Genomic DNA, 18,749 nt, shown 5'->3' on the forward strand with positions numbered 1-18,749 from the left:
ACTTTTGTAGTGTGCCTATCATATATGATAGATATAAGTGTCACATTCTGCGCCCCTCTGCCCCCAACCATACGACACATGAAAATAGGAACTGTGTCATATGGAGATTTTGTATTTCCCCTATCGACCAAGCAACAAGCATTTAGGTGCTTACTATGTGCCAAGCCTTGTGCATTCTAACACAAAGAATGAAACAATTCCTCCTCACAAGGAACTTATGTTCTAATGAGGAAGATAATGAGAATCCAGCACCTAGAACTATATTTCTTACCCGGTAGGCACTTCATCAATGCCTGTGGAACTGAACTGAATCTAATTCCTGCTTTTTTACCCTCACACTCAACTAGTTACCAAGTTCTTTCCATTTCCTTTTGTATTATTTTTTATATTTTCCTGCAATCATTATTCAAACCATGCTACCATCAGCCCAGTTCAAGTTCTCTTTAGCTTATGGCTAAACTACTATAGCAGTCTCCCAAATGATCTCCCTTACCTAAGTCTCAACAAGATCTAAATCTCAATTGTTTCTAACCAATACTACACCCTGATATCAGACAAAATTTTCCAAAATGTCACTTTGCACATGTTGAGTCCCTCCTCAAAAATCTCTAGTAGTTCCCCATGACCTGAAAGATAAAAAGCCCAAACTCCTTTTAGCCTGCCATTTAGCGCTATCCACAATGTGGTACTTTCATCTTCTACTATTTTTCTACTGAATCTTCAACTCTGCTCAAATTGGTCTATTCAGTATTCCCCAAACATACTTCTACCTCCACTAATATTTTGCCTGTTGCCTGGAATGCACTATTTTCAATTAAGTGAGTCCTATTCTTTCTCCCTCTTAACTGTCCCAGCTGTCAGTGAGCCATACTTTCCCTCTAAACTCCCAAAGCAATTACTGTCTTGTATTATCCATTCTGTGGGTGTACATCTTGGCCTCATAGCAAGATTGAAAGTGCTTCGAACACAAGAACTATGTCTTATTGCCAGCACCTGACACATAGCCCGTATTCAAGAAATGTCTGTTGATGATGACAATGGTAAAATGATTATTACAGAGAGAGAAGGACAATGAAGAGGTTAGCCTGGCTAAAATACAAAGTCTGTAGGGAAGGACGTTGATGTTGGGAAAGACTGAAAGCAGAAGGAAAAGGGGATGGCAGAGGATCAGATGGAGAGATAGCATCATGGAAAACAACTAACATGAACTTGGGCAGATTTCGAGAAACGGTGGAGAATGGAAGAGTCTGATGTGCTATGGTCCATGGAGTCACAAAGAGTGAGACACAACTGAACAATGACATTAGGAGAGGGCTTCCTATTGGCTCTAGAATCAAATATATCCTCCTCATTTAACTTTTAAAGCCCTTGACAACCTGGCCCCAACCTGTTTTTTCCCTATTTGAACACTATTCCCTTTCCCACACTCTGCAATTCCATCCAACCAGCTTTCTATCTGTTCCTTACATATAACACCATATCTCCCATCTCTATGTCTCATATGTAGGATGCCTCCCTCCCAACCTTCACCTCAATGAATCCTTCCTTTCCTTCAAGATACAGTTCATGTGCCACCTTCTACATGAAGCCTACCCTCAGTTGTTGGTACCTTCCCTCTCAAATTTTGTTGTTTTTCAGTCGTTTTTGCCTCTTTGTGATCCCATTTGGGGTTTTCTTGGCAAAGATACTGGAGTGGTTTGCCATTTCCTTCTCCAACCCACTTTACAGATGAGAAAACACTTTACAGATGAGACAAACAGGATTAAGTGACTTGCCCACAGTCACACAACTAGTAAGTGTCTGAGGCCAGATTTGAACTCTCAAAGATTTCTGACTCCAGGCCTGGCACTCTATCTACTCTGCCACCTAGCTGCTCCCTCTCAAACTACCTTGTATTTAACTACTTTGTATTTTTTTTTTTTTTACTAATTCTCTCCATACTTATTACATATATTTATATGTAGATATATATCTTCATTGTTTCCCTGACTAAACTATAAGTTCCTTTAGTACTCTAAATTGTTCCAATCCTTACATTTGTTTCTCCATCTCCCAGCACAGTGTCTAGCTGATTACTCAATAGCTGTCTGGAGGATGGACACGTGGGCCCTGAGCATACTAACTTGCCCTCATTGCTGGCGTATTAGATTTGGTTCATGTTTAGTAGTTTCAAAGCTTCCAGTTTAATGAAGGGCCTGTTAGGCTAATTAATCCATCGGGTATCCAAATGCAGGCATTTGTGTCTTTTTTTTTTTTAAGCATTCTTAGGTATTTTTAGTTCCTGCAGATAAGCAGTGTTTTGGACCATGAGAATTGAAGCTGAAAGTACTCCCTAGAAAATTTTCTGCTGAGTGAGTTGCTATATTGTCTGGAGCTCTTCTAATTTGTTATGAATGATATTATATGATGATGGGATACTCCTTTACAGTGGTATCTACATACAACAAATATAACTTTTTGAGTAGCTTCTTTTCTTTTACTGTCTACTTCTTTCCTGGACTAGTTAACTTGTGGGAAAAATACGCACAAGATCAGTAAGCAATAGGAGGATTGTTGTAGTTTGGCCTCTGAGAGGCTGACCTCCCAGGAAACATCTAGGCCTGCATCCTCCTGTGGATTTGGGTATATCAAGACAGCAGCCTGGAAAACTGTTAATTCTTCAAGTCCTCCAAAGTCCACTAAAGAATTCTGGAATACTCTATCAGATTTTGAGGAGATATCATATCAAGGAGAGACTCTAGAAATAAAAAAGCGGCAAAATCACAAAGCAGCAGAAGAAAATCATGGTTTTTGTTGATCTGTTTTCTGTAGAAGCAATGGCTCTCCCACTGCACTACCCCCGTGCACCTTCTATAAATCAATACAGCCTTACTGCCAACCTATTCCATCTCTTCCTTCTTAAACTGTCATTTTTCCAATTGGAAAATAGTTTTATTGATGTAATTATTACAGGATGAGTCAGACTAATTTAGTGCTCTGAGCAGGGCCCCAGGAGTTGATGAATATTATCACCACCTCCTGGGACAGCTAGGTGGTCCCATCGAAAGAGAGCTGGGCTAGGAGTCAGGAAGACTCATCTTCTTGAGTTCAAATCTGATGTCAGATACTTACTAGCTATGTGACCCTGGACATGTCACTTAACTCTACTTGCCTCAGTTCCTCATCTGTAAAATGAGCTGGAGGAGGAAATGGCAAACCACTACAGTGTCTTTGCCAAAAAAACCCCAAATGGGGGAAGGATCAGACACAACTGAACAAGAACAATCACACCCTCTTGGTCTATTAAGTCAGTCAGTTGACAAGAATTCATTAAGTGCTTACTATGGGCCAAGCAACATGCTGAGGAGCTCACATTCTAATGAAGGGTGAGGGAGATGAGACAACATACAAACAATTATCTAGATGTATAATATAAAGAGTAGATGTTAGGCGATCAGATAGACAAGGCACTGGTATTTTGTTTTGGTGAGGGTCCTATAGAAGATGGAATTTAAGCTGAGTCTTGAAGGAATTCAGAGAAGCCAAAAGGGAAAGGTAAGGAAAGCATCTGAGGGATAGCTAGTAAAAAGGCATGGAATCAGGAGATGGAGTGTCCTCTGTTCAAGGAGAAACAAGGGAGTGGTATAATCTACCACATGCCACTGTTCTTGTATAAGACAGCCAATTTGTTAGTTAGCAAATTGCCTATAAGGTATGTTAGGAGGGAAGGGGAATTATGAAAGTCTCCTTGAGCTTTTCAAAGAACCCCTCAAAACTGTGGAACAGGGACTATTGTCCAAAACACAGAAAATACACAGTGAGAGTCTGACCTAAAGTGGGGCACAAAGTTCACCTGTGCTTCAAGGGTAATCCCTGGGGGTGGAGGTCTATGGAAATATGCACTGGGGCTTGCATTCCAGAGAAGGTATCTTCCTATCTGGAAGACACCATGTGCTATCTCTGGCAGCTGGCTTCATCTGCTTTCTGAGCCAGGATCTAACTTCCCACAAAGTAGAAAGTAGATTTTGTATTGTTATCAGGTCTTCACAGATCTGTTTCGACTGCTTCCAAAGTTGTTTAATCTCTGGAATTATAGTACTCTATAAGGTGCTTTACTTGAAGACCTAGGTTTAGACATTGCACTAATAGTTATGTAATCATGGGCAGTCACTAACCTCTCTGAGCCTCTTAGCTATAAAACAGGGATGATACCCAATTCTTTGTGAGGCTCAAATGTAATAATGTATGTAAAGCACATTGCAAACTCTGAAGTGCTATATAAATGTCAGTTATTAGTGTAATACATGTACACAATTCGGCTAATTACCAAGACTGTTAGAAGCAATTTTGCTTTCAATGCGCTAAAATCCAAGAGAATTAAACAGAATCTTCTTTAAAAATTGTTTATTGTGATACGCTGCCGTCCTATATGAAAAACATAAATCTTGACTCTATTCTGTTTACGGAAAAAATTTGCTGTAAGTTATTTATCTACAATACAGTCAGGTCTGCTATAACGTGATATATTCATTCCCCAAAAAGCATCTCACTATGCAAAACTGCACAATAAAAGCCACAGAGCTCATGGGAAAATGGGGTTAGGAGCACAAGGCTCAAAAATTTTGTCAGGGACACATTAAAAGAAGATAAGAATCTAATAAAATGGTAGCACAGTTTTACACATGCTAACCAGCTAAGAAATACACAAATACTACAACAAATAGTAGCTGCATTTTCCACCTCAGGCTGATGCCTGACCTGTACCCTTGTTCCCAGAAGTCTGGCTGAAGAGTGGAGCCTCAATGGACCACAACTCAGGGGCTGGAGGTCTGGGCCATGGTAGAAGATCAGGGTGAGAGTGGAGGTGGACTAACTTGCCTTTGTTCACAGCTGCTCTTGCACCAGAAGATATACAATAAATACGACACTCTACCTTGAAAAAGACTTGAACTTGAGGGAAGTGAGCATCAGAAAGGTTGCGGCTAATTAAGTTATTGTGAAATAATGTAGCTTTCTGTGTTCTCTTGCTATTTCTCACCGAAGAAACAGAGTATAAGCAAACTTGAAGTACATCAATCGAGCTGGAACAAATTCACATTTTTGATACAAGCATTACAGCAGAACTGACTGTAATGCAATCAGAAATTGCAAGTTAACTTGAATCATACAGTACTGTGTCACGCTTCCATTATGCTGTTAAGAAGTTTTCAACTTCTAGATGAAAACATACATGTAATCCACTTATAGTGCTCTATCACAGGATTCTTTAAATTTCCAACTTCTAAGAAAACAAACATTTATATAAGTTTATATTCTGTGCACTAAAGATACAGATGACAGGATTTGAGACACCAGCATTTTTATCACATATGATTTGCTTTGCTATAGAATAACTTAGGGAAAGAATCACCTATTAAAATTCTGTACTCTTGTTGCAATCATCCAAGTAATAAATGTTTTATTTATTCACTGACAGTCACATTTTATTTGATATTGCTATAGGCCTAATTAAGAAGGACAGTGTTGTATAGTGAACAGAGAGCTAGGAAGACCTGGGTTCAAATGCAGACTCTGATACTCAATGGTTGCATGACCCTGGGCAAGTCACTTACTCTCTCAGTTCTCAAAGCAGCTGTCTAAAATTGTAAGTTGGAGAGAAAGTGCCAACTTGCATTGGCTGAGAGGGTTTCCTCACCTGGAAGTTTCTGTACCAATGAAATCACAACTGAGTCACTATCCCCATGCTAACTTCCTAAAGAAAGCAGATTGAACTGGAATTTCTGTTTGATTTTATTTTGGTTTTCCTTGGCAATAAGTATGCCTTTGTGATGATCATATAATATTCAACTCAGCCAGTCATCATATAATTGGCTCCAAAAACAGATTAATCTTCTCATTATAACGGTTCTCTTAGTTTAAGTTTATTAAACCCATTTGTCAGGAACCATTTGAAGCTAATAACTGTGGGGGACTAAGATGGTTCTAACCCTCTAGTCATCAAAAAAAATTTTTTTAAGTATATCTGAATGTAAACAAAAAGATTTCAGGTTTATATATCAGTACTTGTTCCACTATACAGTTTTACTCTATCCCAAAGTTTATAATATATATAGCTAAAATTTAGCTATGATAAGAAATAGGGCTTATTTTCCAAGTCATTTAGGTTAAGCTACTTTTGTCAAATCTCTTTTTTAGGTTTCGGATAATGTCAAAATTAATATCCTCTAAAAAAAAAGGGAGTACTTAGTACACAGGTGTTGATCAAAGCTGGCTCTTCATGTTGCATTATTCAAAAGATATAGACCCAATTTTAAAAATGCTTTTACAAGATGAGGTCTAAAATGTCACTACAAGGTTCAATAAGAATCTGTTCTCAAGGCAGTAGTGTCTAAGGAAATCTGAAAATAATCTATTGATTTGTCATTATTGCAATCTTCTACTATATCTGTTTGGAAACTACCCAAAAATTACATTGATGATTTAAGAGCTAACAGAAATTCATTTAAAGGAGAATATAAATGGTAAATCAAGTGGTAAAAGGTTTGGGGGTTATCTATTTTTACAATGATCATAAAATTCAACCAGAGTATTCATACTGAAAAATGTGGTTTTAAAAAGTTTTATTAATTTTAATTTCATTTTATACTTTAGTTTGGGGGACTGTGTTTCTTTATGAATTCAGATTTATCTCAATTTCTTTTGTGGAGAACTAGTAAAAAAATGTTTGAGTCAACAATATATAGTCATCTCAATTACATACAGAAGAATTGGCCAATTAGATTGTGAACACTTTGAGAACTGGGACTGTGTTATTTCATAACTGTGTCATTTCATATCCCCAGAGATATATGCACAATGAGTTGGTACATAATAGGTGCTTAATAAATATTTGCTACATTGAAGGATTAGCCACATCAAGGTTTATCTGCCAAGTCTTTTAGCTGTTTTGACACTATCTTGCTTATTTTTATTACTATTACAGTATAAAGCACATTAGAAAACATAATCAAGAACTAGGAAAGGAATAAACACTTAATTAGAATGATATTAGGGGTGGGGGCAGGGGGAGAGGTAGAGGGAGGTAGAGACAGTCTCCCTATCTCAACCATGCCATAAGTACAGCAGGTCCAACATCAATGCTTATCAGTTTGCCTCTCCTTAGGCAAACTAGTGGGCTTATGCTCCTAGGGGCTCAAGGCTGTACTTCGTGTGGACACCCCATCTGCTTTAGCCCTACTGCAGCTCAGAACTCCCAAACTCAAATTATCTATAGGACTAAGATTTTCCCAAGTAGCAGGGATGACAGTTTGCCACTATAATCACAGAATGTTAAAGAATGGAACAGACTTTAAAGATCATTGATTCTCAGCCATCTGGAAGACGATGGGAATAAAACAAATTGTAAGCTTAGGAGGTGGCATGATATAATACAGAGTAGAGAGAAAAAAAGGAGAAGATAGGAAAAAGGGCCAGAGTTAGAAACCTTTCCTTCTATTCTGATGATAAAACTTAAAAATACACCAAAAAAGTACAGATTCAATCAGATATTATGTCCATTGCAAGATGAAAATACTAGAGGCCAAAAGAAAAAAAGAGTTAACCACACTACAAAATAGTTCTTTTGGTAATCTTGCTAATACGTGAGAGACAGAGTTGGACATAGAACAGCAGTAATAGAAGAAAAATACAAACCTAGACTCTAATGAAATACTTAAAAATGTGGTAACAGGGATAAACTTTACAACACATACAAAGGAATCCAAGGCAACGGGATGAGTGAGCTTGAAGTCTTTATGCCAAATGAAAACTTAATGTCACACAATTACAGTGTCAAAGATGTCCATAGGGTTGCTCTTTGGGTTTTGTTGTTTGTTTTGGTAAGGGTTCTCTTATGTAACTGCCTTGAGAGCATTTGCTTTTCTTAAAGCTTCTCAGATAATAGAAGACCACAGACGGCCTATATGGCAGAAATGTCTAGATTTTAGAAAAATACAAATTTTATAACAAGGGAGTAAGATTTCTTATCTAATCATGACCCATTGTGATTTCACCTTTGCTTTCACACCCCAAACCCTATTCTTTGTTCTCACCTAAACCTTTAATCTCCACCTTTCAGTTCATTCCCAAGACATCACCTTTGATTTGGCTACACTCTCTTCCCTCTCCATCCTTATCCCTTGGTAAAACAATTCAAAACTTTACACCATCCATTTCTCTGGTGCCCTCCTCCTTCCTTCCAAAGATCTCATCTTGCCAGAGTCATGGTTTAGATTACCCCCACCATTTGCTGCTTTGTTCCAACTTAAATGCTGCTGACTGAAGCTAGAGAAAATCACAAAATTATGCAGACTAGACATAGTATTTACATTACATAATCTCAACTGGGTCCTCAGTGAGGCAAGGCAATACTTTCACGTTTCCCCAACTGACTATCACACTTAACAAATAAGCTTTTCCAAAGCTTTTTGTCCCTTAAACCTCCCACAGCTCCCTCTGTTCATCCTCTCAGTTGAGAAACTTATATTTCGCTGAGAAGATTGAAGCCATTCACAAAAAAGGTTCCTCTTCTCCCCTTCTCCTTGACTTTCATCATTCAGATTTCATCATTCATATTCTGGTTTCTCCTTCATTCTTTTCACATGAAGAGGTGGCCCTTCTCTCTACCAAGGCAAATCCTGCTATAGGCAAAAATGATTGTATTCCTTCCTCTGTTACCCAATAGATTGTCCATTCTATCGTTCCCACTTATTCATCTTCAATCCCTCCTTATCTACTGGCTGCTTCTCTACTGCCCACAAACATGACCATATATCTCCCCCTTCAAAAAATCCTCACTTGATGCACCCAGTCTCTCTCAGCTATTGTCCCATATGTCTCTCTTTTGCAGCTAAACTCCTTGAGAAGGCCCTTTATAATTGATGCCTTTATCCACTTCCTTTCCTTTTACTCCCTTAACTCTCTACAGTCTGGCTTCCAACCTCATCATCAAAATTGCCCTCTCCAAAGTTACTAATGATCTCAATTGACCAATCTAATGGCTTTTTCTCAGCTGTCATGCTTTATGTCCACTTTGCAGCCTTTAACACTGTCAACCATCTTCTTTGAAATCCAGTGACACTGCCTTGATCAAGACATCCTACCTCCTGACTGGTTATTCCTCATACATAGTATGCTCTCCCCACTTCTCTCCAACTCCTGGCTCCCCTGACTTCCTTCAAGTCCCAACTAAAATCCAACCCCTCCATAGGAAGCCTTTCCTGATCTTGCCTAATTGCAGTACTTTCCCCCTTTTGATTATTTCAGTTTTATCCTATATATGCCTTGTTTATACCTAGGTGTTTGCGAGTCATCTCCCTCATTAGACTGAGCTCCTTGAGAGCAGGGACTCAAAATAAATATTTACTGACTAGCAAACCAATGGATAATCTCTCTAGGACTCTGTGACACTGCAGTCTCCTGGTTCTCATACCTGACTTCTCTCTTCTGTCTCTTTTGCTGTATCTTCATCCATGCCATGCCTGCTAATCATGGGTGTCCCACAGGATTCTATATTGTGCCTTCTCTTCATCCTCTAAGATAGTTCACCTGGTGAGCTCATCAATTCCCATGGATTTAATTATTTTCTCTACGCAGATGATTCTCAGATCTGCTTGTCAACCTTAGCCCCTTTCCTGCCCTCCAGTCTCCCATCTTTCCCCCAGAACTCTCACCTTTTCCTAAATTCCCTATTATTGTCAAGGGTACCACCAACATCCTAGCCACCCAAGCTCTAAACCTAGGTTTCATCTTCAAAGCCTTACTCTCATACTCCACATTCAATCAATGGCCAAGTTCTGTTTTTTCTATGTTTGTTAACATCTCTCCTATACATTCCTGTCTTTCCTCTAAAACTGTTCCCCCAGCGCAAGCCCTCATTACCTCATACCTAGACTGCTAGCTGTAGTCTCCCTGCCTCATGTCTCCATATTCCAAAGCTGACTCCATTCAGCTTTTAAACTGATCTTCCTAAAGTACAGATCTGACCGTGTCCTGCCCCATTCCATAAATTCCCGTGGCTCCATGTTATTTCTAGGATCAAATATAAAATTCCTTGTTTGATTTTCGAAGCCATTCAAAATGTGGCCCTTTCCTACCTTTCCACAGTCTCCTTATACTTTTCTCCCAGGTCATACTCAGTGATCTAGTGACACTGGTTGTCCTGCTGTTTCTCCCAATTATGAGTTTTGACTGGTTGTCCCTCGTGCTTGGAAATCTCTTTCCTGGCTTCCTTCAAGTCTCAGCTAAAGTCCCTACCTCCTGCAAGAAGCTTTTCCTAGTCCTCCTTAATCTTAGTACCTTCCCTCTGTGGTAATCTCCAATTTATCCTGTATCTTGCTTGTATGTAGTTACTATGAATTCGTTGAGAGCAGGTAATGGTTTTTACCTTTTTTTGTATCCTAAGTACTTAACAGAGCCTGGCACACAGTAGGTGATGAGAAAATGTTTGCTGATTGAATGACTGAGAAACAACATCCTTCTCTAAATTATTGCTGAACACTAATAGCATGCTGATTTCTAAACTTCAGCAGAAACTAATAATCACCATCATTTTGATTCCAATTGATATGTCGAAAATGAGCAGAATATATGTTTTAAGTTCTCTTTGAGCTGCAGTCATTTCATCATATATCCTACTTAACATAGAACTACCATATATATGAAATATATAAATATACATATCCACACATATATTATACATATGTACATAAATCGCCAATTTCAAAAGAATTAGAGTACAATAAATTTACAATAAAATAAAATGAATACAAGACAACCACACTGGATAATAACAGAAGCTTACATTTATATAATCCTTTTTAGTTTATAAAATAAGGCAGCAGGGTGGTACAGGAGGTGGAGGCTGAGCCTAGAGTCAGGAAAACATGAACTCAAATACAGCCTTAAACATTATCGGGGTGGGGAACCTGTGGCCTTGAGGGCAAACGTGGCCCTTTTCACCCTCAAGTGCTGCCCTTTGATTGAATCCAAACTTCATAGCACAAATCCCCTTAATAAAAGGATTTGTTCTGTAAAACTTGGACTCAGTCAAACGGCTGCACCCAACGACCTAGAAGGCCACAGGTTCCCCACCCCTGCTAGCTGAATGACTTTGGACAATTCATTTAACCTCTATCTCAGGTACTTTAACTGTAAAATTGGGGTAACAGTAGCACCTATCTCCAAGGACTGCTGTGAAGATCAAATTAAATATTTGTATAGTAAGCACTTAATAATTACATGTTCCCTTCCTTTCCCTCATAACTCTGAGATAGGCAGCATATACATTTTATTTTCATTTTGTAGATGAGGAAATGGATGCTTTGTGAGTCACATGGCTACAAAGTGACAGAGCTAGGACTCCAACCCAGATTTAAATCCAGTCTGCTTTTCATAATTCCGTGCTGCCTCCACAACTTAATATGATTAGGATAGAGATAGGGACTGGGTACAGGGTACTCTCAAGCACAGAAACTCCCTTTATCAATGAAAGTTGGCACTTTTCTCTGGGTCTTATGACAGCCAGTGTGTTAAAGGGCACACTGGAACCTAGATCTTCCTTAATTTGAAGCCAACTCTCTATCCACTATGCCTAAGTGCCTTTCATATTATTAGTAATTATAATTAATACTGTAACTGAAAAACACGTAAGTCAGAGATTCTAATTTAAAATGCATAATTTGAGCTCACTAATCTAGACTGTTCAAGACATTTGCTTCTTTCTCTCTAAATTTTTTTTTCTGAATTTAAACACTAAAAAAATGAGCATTTCCATTTATACAGAATATAAAAGAGGATTATATATCAAACCATAACTTCAATTTAAAACACTTTAAAAAATATACATATAATAAATTCCACAACTTATTTTCAAGGCTGTCACGCTCATTTGTGCTTCTTTCTATTTTCCTTTGTACATTAAAAAAAAAATATTTCAAGAAGCCTCTTGGGGGGGGGGCAGGGCAGGGGAAAGGAGGAAGGGAATCACAACTGCCAAATTCTCCTTCTTTTGCCCACTCTTAATGAAAAGCAAAGAAGAAGGAGGAAAAAAAAAAGCCTTGTTACAAAAAAGCCTAATCAAGCAAAATAAATCCACATAGCCACATAACAAACCATGTCCAAAACTCTTTGTACCTTGCGTCTATCACCTATGTCAGGATGAGGGCAGCAATCATCCTAAGTGGTCTGGAGGGGTGATTAGTCACTGCATTGCTCATTGTTCTTAAGTCTTTCAAAATTATTTTTTCTTTTTACAATGCTGTTGCTCTTGGATAAAATTATTCTCTTGGTTCTGCTCACTTTACTTAGCATTAGTTCATACTATGCAGGATTCTCTGAAACCATCTCTTTCAGCATTTCTTACAATGCAATATTCCTTTACATTCATAATACCACAATTTGTTTGGCCATTCCTCCAACTGATGGGCTTTCTCCCAGAAATTCTAGTTATTTTCTCTTCTTTTTCTTTCCTCTTTTAATCCTTTGTGCAGGATCAGTATGTTTGCTTTGTAAATATTCCCTCCCAAGTATTATCCTCCCTTTTAACCCCTCTCTCTAACCCTGCATGTTCTCCCATTTGAGTATGATATACATTCCTGACCTCTAGCCAAAGTCCTGCCGGGCTGGTTGGTGGAAGTGCTTGTGGGCCTCTCCTCCCTCCATCCGTCCTGCAGATTCAGGCCCAGCTTGGCTCGGCCATGGCCGGCTACTTCTACCTGTGCTACTACGTGGGGCACAAGGGCAAGTTCCGCCAGACAGAAAACTGCAGTATGCCAACAAAAGCAACTACAAAAATGACGTCATGATCAGAAAAGAGGCTTATGTCCATAAGAGCATGATGGAGCAACTGAAGAGAATCATTGATGACAGTGAGATTACAAGAGAAGACCACGCTTTGTGGCCTCCACCAGACAGGGTGGGCCGGCAAGAACTTGAAATTGTGACTGAAGACAAACGCATTTCTTTTACCACATTCAAAATTGGCTCCCTTATTGACGTGAACCAGTCCAAGGAGTGTTTGCGAGTGTTTTATTACCCGGTCCAGGACCTTAGTGTTTAGTCTTCAGTCTTATTGGCTTGCACTTCAAGATTTAGCCCATCTAGGCTGAGGATTTTTAACTTTTTCTGTGTGCTTGGGTGGTGGCATTTTTCATTCCCAATGTCAGAAGACTTTTGTGTAAGCTAGGAAAATATTTTTTTATAAGCTGTGTGATTGTCTTTAAATAAATATGCAGGTGGATATATTCCTGAAGAGAGAGAGCGAAATCGAGAGAGAGACAGAGAGAGAGAGCGAGAGAGAGAGAGAGAGAGAGAGAGAGAGAGAGTGTGTGTGTGTGTGTGTATGTTCCACCCTCATTTGTTCATTTCAGATGAGAATGAGGGTTCTTCTGATGCTTGCTCTGCCTTTCCTCTGTGTTTGTATGATCTTCTTCTCAAATGCCACAATTAGGAGAAATAGCAAATTCTATTCCCTCTATTTCTTTCACACTAGCATATTCCTTTTACCCTTCCTTCTCTTTCACCTCTTAAAACTCTTAGATTAAAATCAATCAACCTTCAAGTCCTCTGTTTGTCTTACTTAACTCCTTTAATACTCTTTGATGCCATTAAAGTTCTGAAAAGACACTTGTTTTTCCTCCATCTTAAGAATGTTGGCACTGTATCATCACATGGTCCCTTTCAAATTGTTCAAATAAACTGCCTCTCTAGGTTTCTCTGAACTCTTATTTTAGTATTTTAAAGTTCCTACTCAACTCTGGCCATTTTGTCAAAAATATTTGCAAGTCGTTTATTCTACAAATAGTTTATTTTTTCACCTCTAGGATTACATTAAGCTTTGCAGTGAAGTTATTTTTGGTTATAAGTCTATATATTTCCTTCTTGAATACTGTAATACTACATAATTCCAAAATCTTCTCCCATTTAGAGAAAAAGCTGTCAGGTCTTAGGTAATCCTGAGAGTTGGATCATCCTTGGGTAATTCTTGGTACTTGAACTACTTCCTTCTGGATGCTTCATTATGACATCCCTGAAACTCTTCCTTTTGGGGTTTCTATCAGGAGGTGATCTATGAATCCTTACTTTATCCTCTGGTTCAAAGAGATCTGGGTAGTTTTTACTTGTGATTCCTTGAAACAGGCGGGGCTTTTTGGGGAGAGGAATCAGGATTTTCAGGGAGACCAATGATTCTTAAATTATCTCTTTGACTGTTTTCCAGGTCAGCTGCTTTTTAAAATACCTTACATTTTCCTCTATTTTTTCAATCTTTTTATTTTGTTTTACTATTTCTTGCTTTCTCATGGGGCTACTGATTTGTGTTGTCTATTCTACTTTCAGGGAGTCTGTTACCTTGGTAAAGTTGACCACATTCTATTCTAAGCTATTGATTGCCTTCCAATCTTTCTTCTGGAGCTTTTTTATTTTTTACCATTACTTCATTTCTTCTGGGTTTTCATACAGTCTTGTTAGAAAGCATATTTTTCCTTTGAGTTTGCTTGTAGTTGTTATGACACTACTCTTCCTTGGCTGGATTTTGGAGCCTCTGTATATCTACAATAGTTCATTACAGTAAGTGGTATCTTCTTGGGTTTATTTATCTCTTAATTTAGTTCCTGAAGTAGGGCTTTGTGACAAGGCCAGCCTCTGTTCCTGATCATTACTCAGTCTGACATGATTTAGATTTTTTTTTTGCTTGAGTGTGTGGGAGCTAGGTTCTCCTGCTTTCATTCAGGCAGCCAGGCTGACTAGAAGACTAGGGAAAGATCTAAACTACATCACAGCTAACAGTTTTATGTTTACTCCTATCTTCTAAAACCACATATCATTAACAGCATCTGTCTAATAAATGATCAATTATTAACTCAGATGGAAAGGAGCAAGTGATATAAAACAGTAATATTAAAATTCAATTATGGCTGGCTTTATAATACACTACTAGTCTACATTTAAATGTTAATATTTCTGAGATTCTGGGAATTAATAATACTTCAAACAAAAAATGAATACATGCACACTAAAAATATCCACTTAACAAACCATCCAATTTCCTCATTCTGTTCTGATACTCAACTACTTTCTGCTTCACACATCATAATGGATGTGAAGAATACCATTAACCGAGACTCATGCAAAACACCAGTCTACAATGCCTTCTCTCTCTCTCTTTCTAAGACTGTACCAAATCCATTCCTTCCACAGGAATGAAATACGTAACTCATAGCATGACACATAAATTCCAAAATACAAAGTCCTTTGCTTGACTGTCTTTACTGTCATGTATACTCATATGGCTAATTTTTTATTTCCAAGGTGGAATAAACTAACAGGTTTTGAATCATTTGATAACAATATTTTATTTTCATTTAAATCTTCAGGAAACCTATGCTAGCCTCTTTCATTGAGCTGGGTTTTAAGGAATTACTTAATATCCTTATCTCACTTAACTCATTAACAATTATTTATTGAGCATTTACCATTAACATATAACTTTATTACTAGCACTGAAGGGTTATACAAAAGAAATGTGAGCCAAATTAATACAGACTCCCTACCCTCAAGAGATTTGCAGTATAATTGGGGGCCATAAGACATATAAATGAAATAGAACATGTAAAAACACATGGTGATTAAAGGCCAAAATAAATGAGATTCAGCAAGTATAACAGGAGTGAGATTAACTGAGTATAATAGGAATTCAGAGAAAGGGGAAATTAATGTAGCTGAGATAGTCATTATGAATAAGTTGGGGAAAATCGAGGGAACTTGGCTAGGCAAATGAGAACACAAGCATGGCATTGAGAATGAGTATTGTATGTTTAGGAGACAATGAAGCAAGTGGCCAATTTGGAATAGAAGGTTTTCTTTAGGAAGATGAAATGATGGTAAATAAAGGTGGATAACTAAAATGGGCCTTGAGTCACATAAAGCTTTGTAACATTAAAATTATTTAAAAGTTAAAAGAATACCACTGGAGTTTTTTGACTATTTGCTTTTCTTTCTTCAATTCTATTTTTTTTTCAAGCAGGAAAGTGATGTTTTAGAAGGTTTAGTCTTCTAATAGTCACAGAACAGATTAGAGAGTGGAGAACAGGGAGAATGGAATCTAGGAGGCAGATTAGAAGGCTGACACAGGGTGATAACAATGATTGTCAAGACTCATAGATATTCACCATTGTAGAGACACCAGTCTTTTAAATAAAACAATCATAGAGAAATGACTAGTAGTCAACAATTTCAGAAACGCAAAAATAAATACACTTATGTCACCAAAGCAAGGCCTTTTGGAACCAAAAAATCAGAACATTTTTTTTTAGGAGTACAAGTAAAATACAACCTCCTCCAGGTCTTCTTTTAAGTCCTCATTCATTCATCAAATTAGTGGCAAAACTGGAAAAACTTTAAATCTTTGGTTATCAAGCTATTCAATTCAAAATGTATTATGCATCTTCTCCCTGCTTCAAATATCACAAATATCATTATTCTTAGGAACTATAAGTTAATATGTACATATGTAAGTATATACAAAATAAATAGAGGTATTTTAGGGAGAGAAGGAATTAATAACTGGAGGATCAGGAAAGCCGGGTCTATAAAGAATTCTGGAATTCCAAACAATGGAAGTGAAGGAGGGAGTACTCCCAGCATGGAGGCAAACTGGGCAAACTGTGAAAAGGCACAGAGATAGTAGATGGAGAGCAGTTTGTGGGGAACAGCAAGTAGGCACTTGACTATAGTGCACTGGGACGACAGAGGCAACATAAGCGTGTTTGGAGGGGGGTAACATGTAAGATTGAAAAGGTAGGAAGGAGGCAAGTTTAAAGAGATTTAAATGATAGAGTTTAATGTGATCCTAGAGGTTAAAAAAGGACCACTAAACTTTTAGTAGTGCTACTAAATACAATAATTAAGCAAACAATTTCTTTAGAGTGAATAAATGTCTTTATGTACATGTATTTTTACTTTAAAATGAATTTCTGAATTACTATTTACAGACAAGGAAGCAAAAAAATTACTGAGCTGAGTTGAGATAAAGTAGAAGGTGAGATATTATGCTACTGGGTTGGGGAACAATATTCATTAGATAGCATCCTGGGAGTAGATGGGCTTTTAAGAAAGAAATGAGATTCGGCAGAGAAAGGAAAAAAAGCTATATAACAGACAGCTGGGGCAAAGATTGAGAGCTGAACAAAGTAAATTGCGATTTGCGATGAATGAGTCAAATAATCAAAAACAAACATTTAAGTGTCTATTCCAAGCCAGGCACCATGTTAAGCACTGGGGACACAAATTAAATAGTATTGGCCCTCAAAAAGCTTTCAGTCTATTGGGAGACTCAACATGTACATATAAGTATTTTAAAAAATAAATGTAATGGGAGAGGCAGTAGCAGCTGGGAGTGGGGGAAGGAGAAAGGAAAAGTCTCATGAAGAAGGGTGTACTTGAGATGAGCTTTAAAGGAAACTAAAGATACTAAGGCAGAAGGGAGGAAGGAATGTATTGGAGAGGCACAGAGGCAGGAGATAGAGTGTCATGTCAAGGAGCTTCTGAAGGGTAACTGAACAATATTACACAGTCAAGATAATGACAGGCACATCAGATGACTTTCATTAAAGGAACACAATATGGGAGAAGCTAAGGTCCAACAGGGATGGATATAGGGTACATAGGATCTGAGTTTAGAGACAGGAAAGAAAAGGAATGGTAATGTCAAATAATGACCGTTGTGGACACCCTTATAAAGGAAAGTTTTTAATATTAACCCCAAGGTTTTGAACTAGGCCAACAGAATAATGTAACTACTGAAATGGACAGTTGAGAAGATGGAAAATCAAAATTTCATTACTTTTACTATAAACAAAGCTTGAGGCAGGCAGCAGAGAAGCATCTGGTATCATACCATAAAAACAGTTATATTGATGAACTGCATTAAATGGAGAAAGAGATTGAGATGTCTCTGTAAGAGAGGGCAAAAGTTAGGAAAAAGGGATGACAACGGGTATAATTCATGTAACATTGCCCCAGCCAAAATTATTTCTACACTATACTAAAAGCCTACCAGAACACAAAACCCTTTTGCAATTATTTGGCTGATTATTCATTTACAACATTGTTCCCACAAAATTAAATTTCTTCTATAAGCTCTCTTCACCTAACCACAGAACCAATTAAGTACATTAAGCTGACTATGCCTGGATTAAAAAATAATAGCAAAACAAACAAAAGGTAGCCTTGTGGTCAGGAAAACCTGGATTTAAATCTTGCCTCTGACATAACAGCTGGGTGACCACGGACAGGTCACTTAACCTCTCTGTGCCTACAACCAATTCTTTTAAGAAGCTAAGTTACAGACAATTAGGAGTTTCCACACCCGAGAGTACTCCACAATACTAAAAATCACAGGTTTGGACAAAATAAAATCCAAATCTCAAAACAAATAAACACATTCTACACAGAAGTTCTAAAGACTGAAGAATATGCCATTTATCCAAAGGCAATTCTACATTATATTGTACATATTTATTGTTATATATTACTCATCTCAATAATTCCTATCTTTCTGTATTCCTGGGGTACAAAGGGTGCATAATATACAAAGAGTGAAATAATCCAGCCACTATCTTATAAAATTGTTCCTCACTTTACACAAAAAATATATAACTGCCTTCAGCTGAAATCAAATGTTTATAAATAGAGCAATTTAAAAATACACCATAGAAGTTTACTATTAAAGGCGT

The 18,749-nt window shown here is 37.7% G+C and overlaps 1 protein-coding gene and 1 pseudogene across 4 annotated transcripts in view; one reads left to right on the forward strand and one right to left on the reverse strand.

The window, feature by feature from the left end:
* The window catches only part of PPP2R3B (protein phosphatase 2 regulatory subunit B''beta), a 127,527-nt gene that overhangs the window by 83,094 nt on the left and 25,684 nt on the right, over nt 1-18,749 (reverse strand). The gene's annotated exons all lie outside the window — the stretch shown is intronic.
* Nucleotides 12,714-13,119, forward strand: LOC118838200 (annotated as a pseudogene).

The sequence above is a fragment of the Trichosurus vulpecula genome, chromosome 2 (assembly GCF_011100635.1).
Source record: "Trichosurus vulpecula isolate mTriVul1 chromosome 2, mTriVul1.pri, whole genome shotgun sequence".
NCBI lineage: Eukaryota > Metazoa > Chordata > Mammalia > Diprotodontia > Phalangeridae > Trichosurus > Trichosurus vulpecula.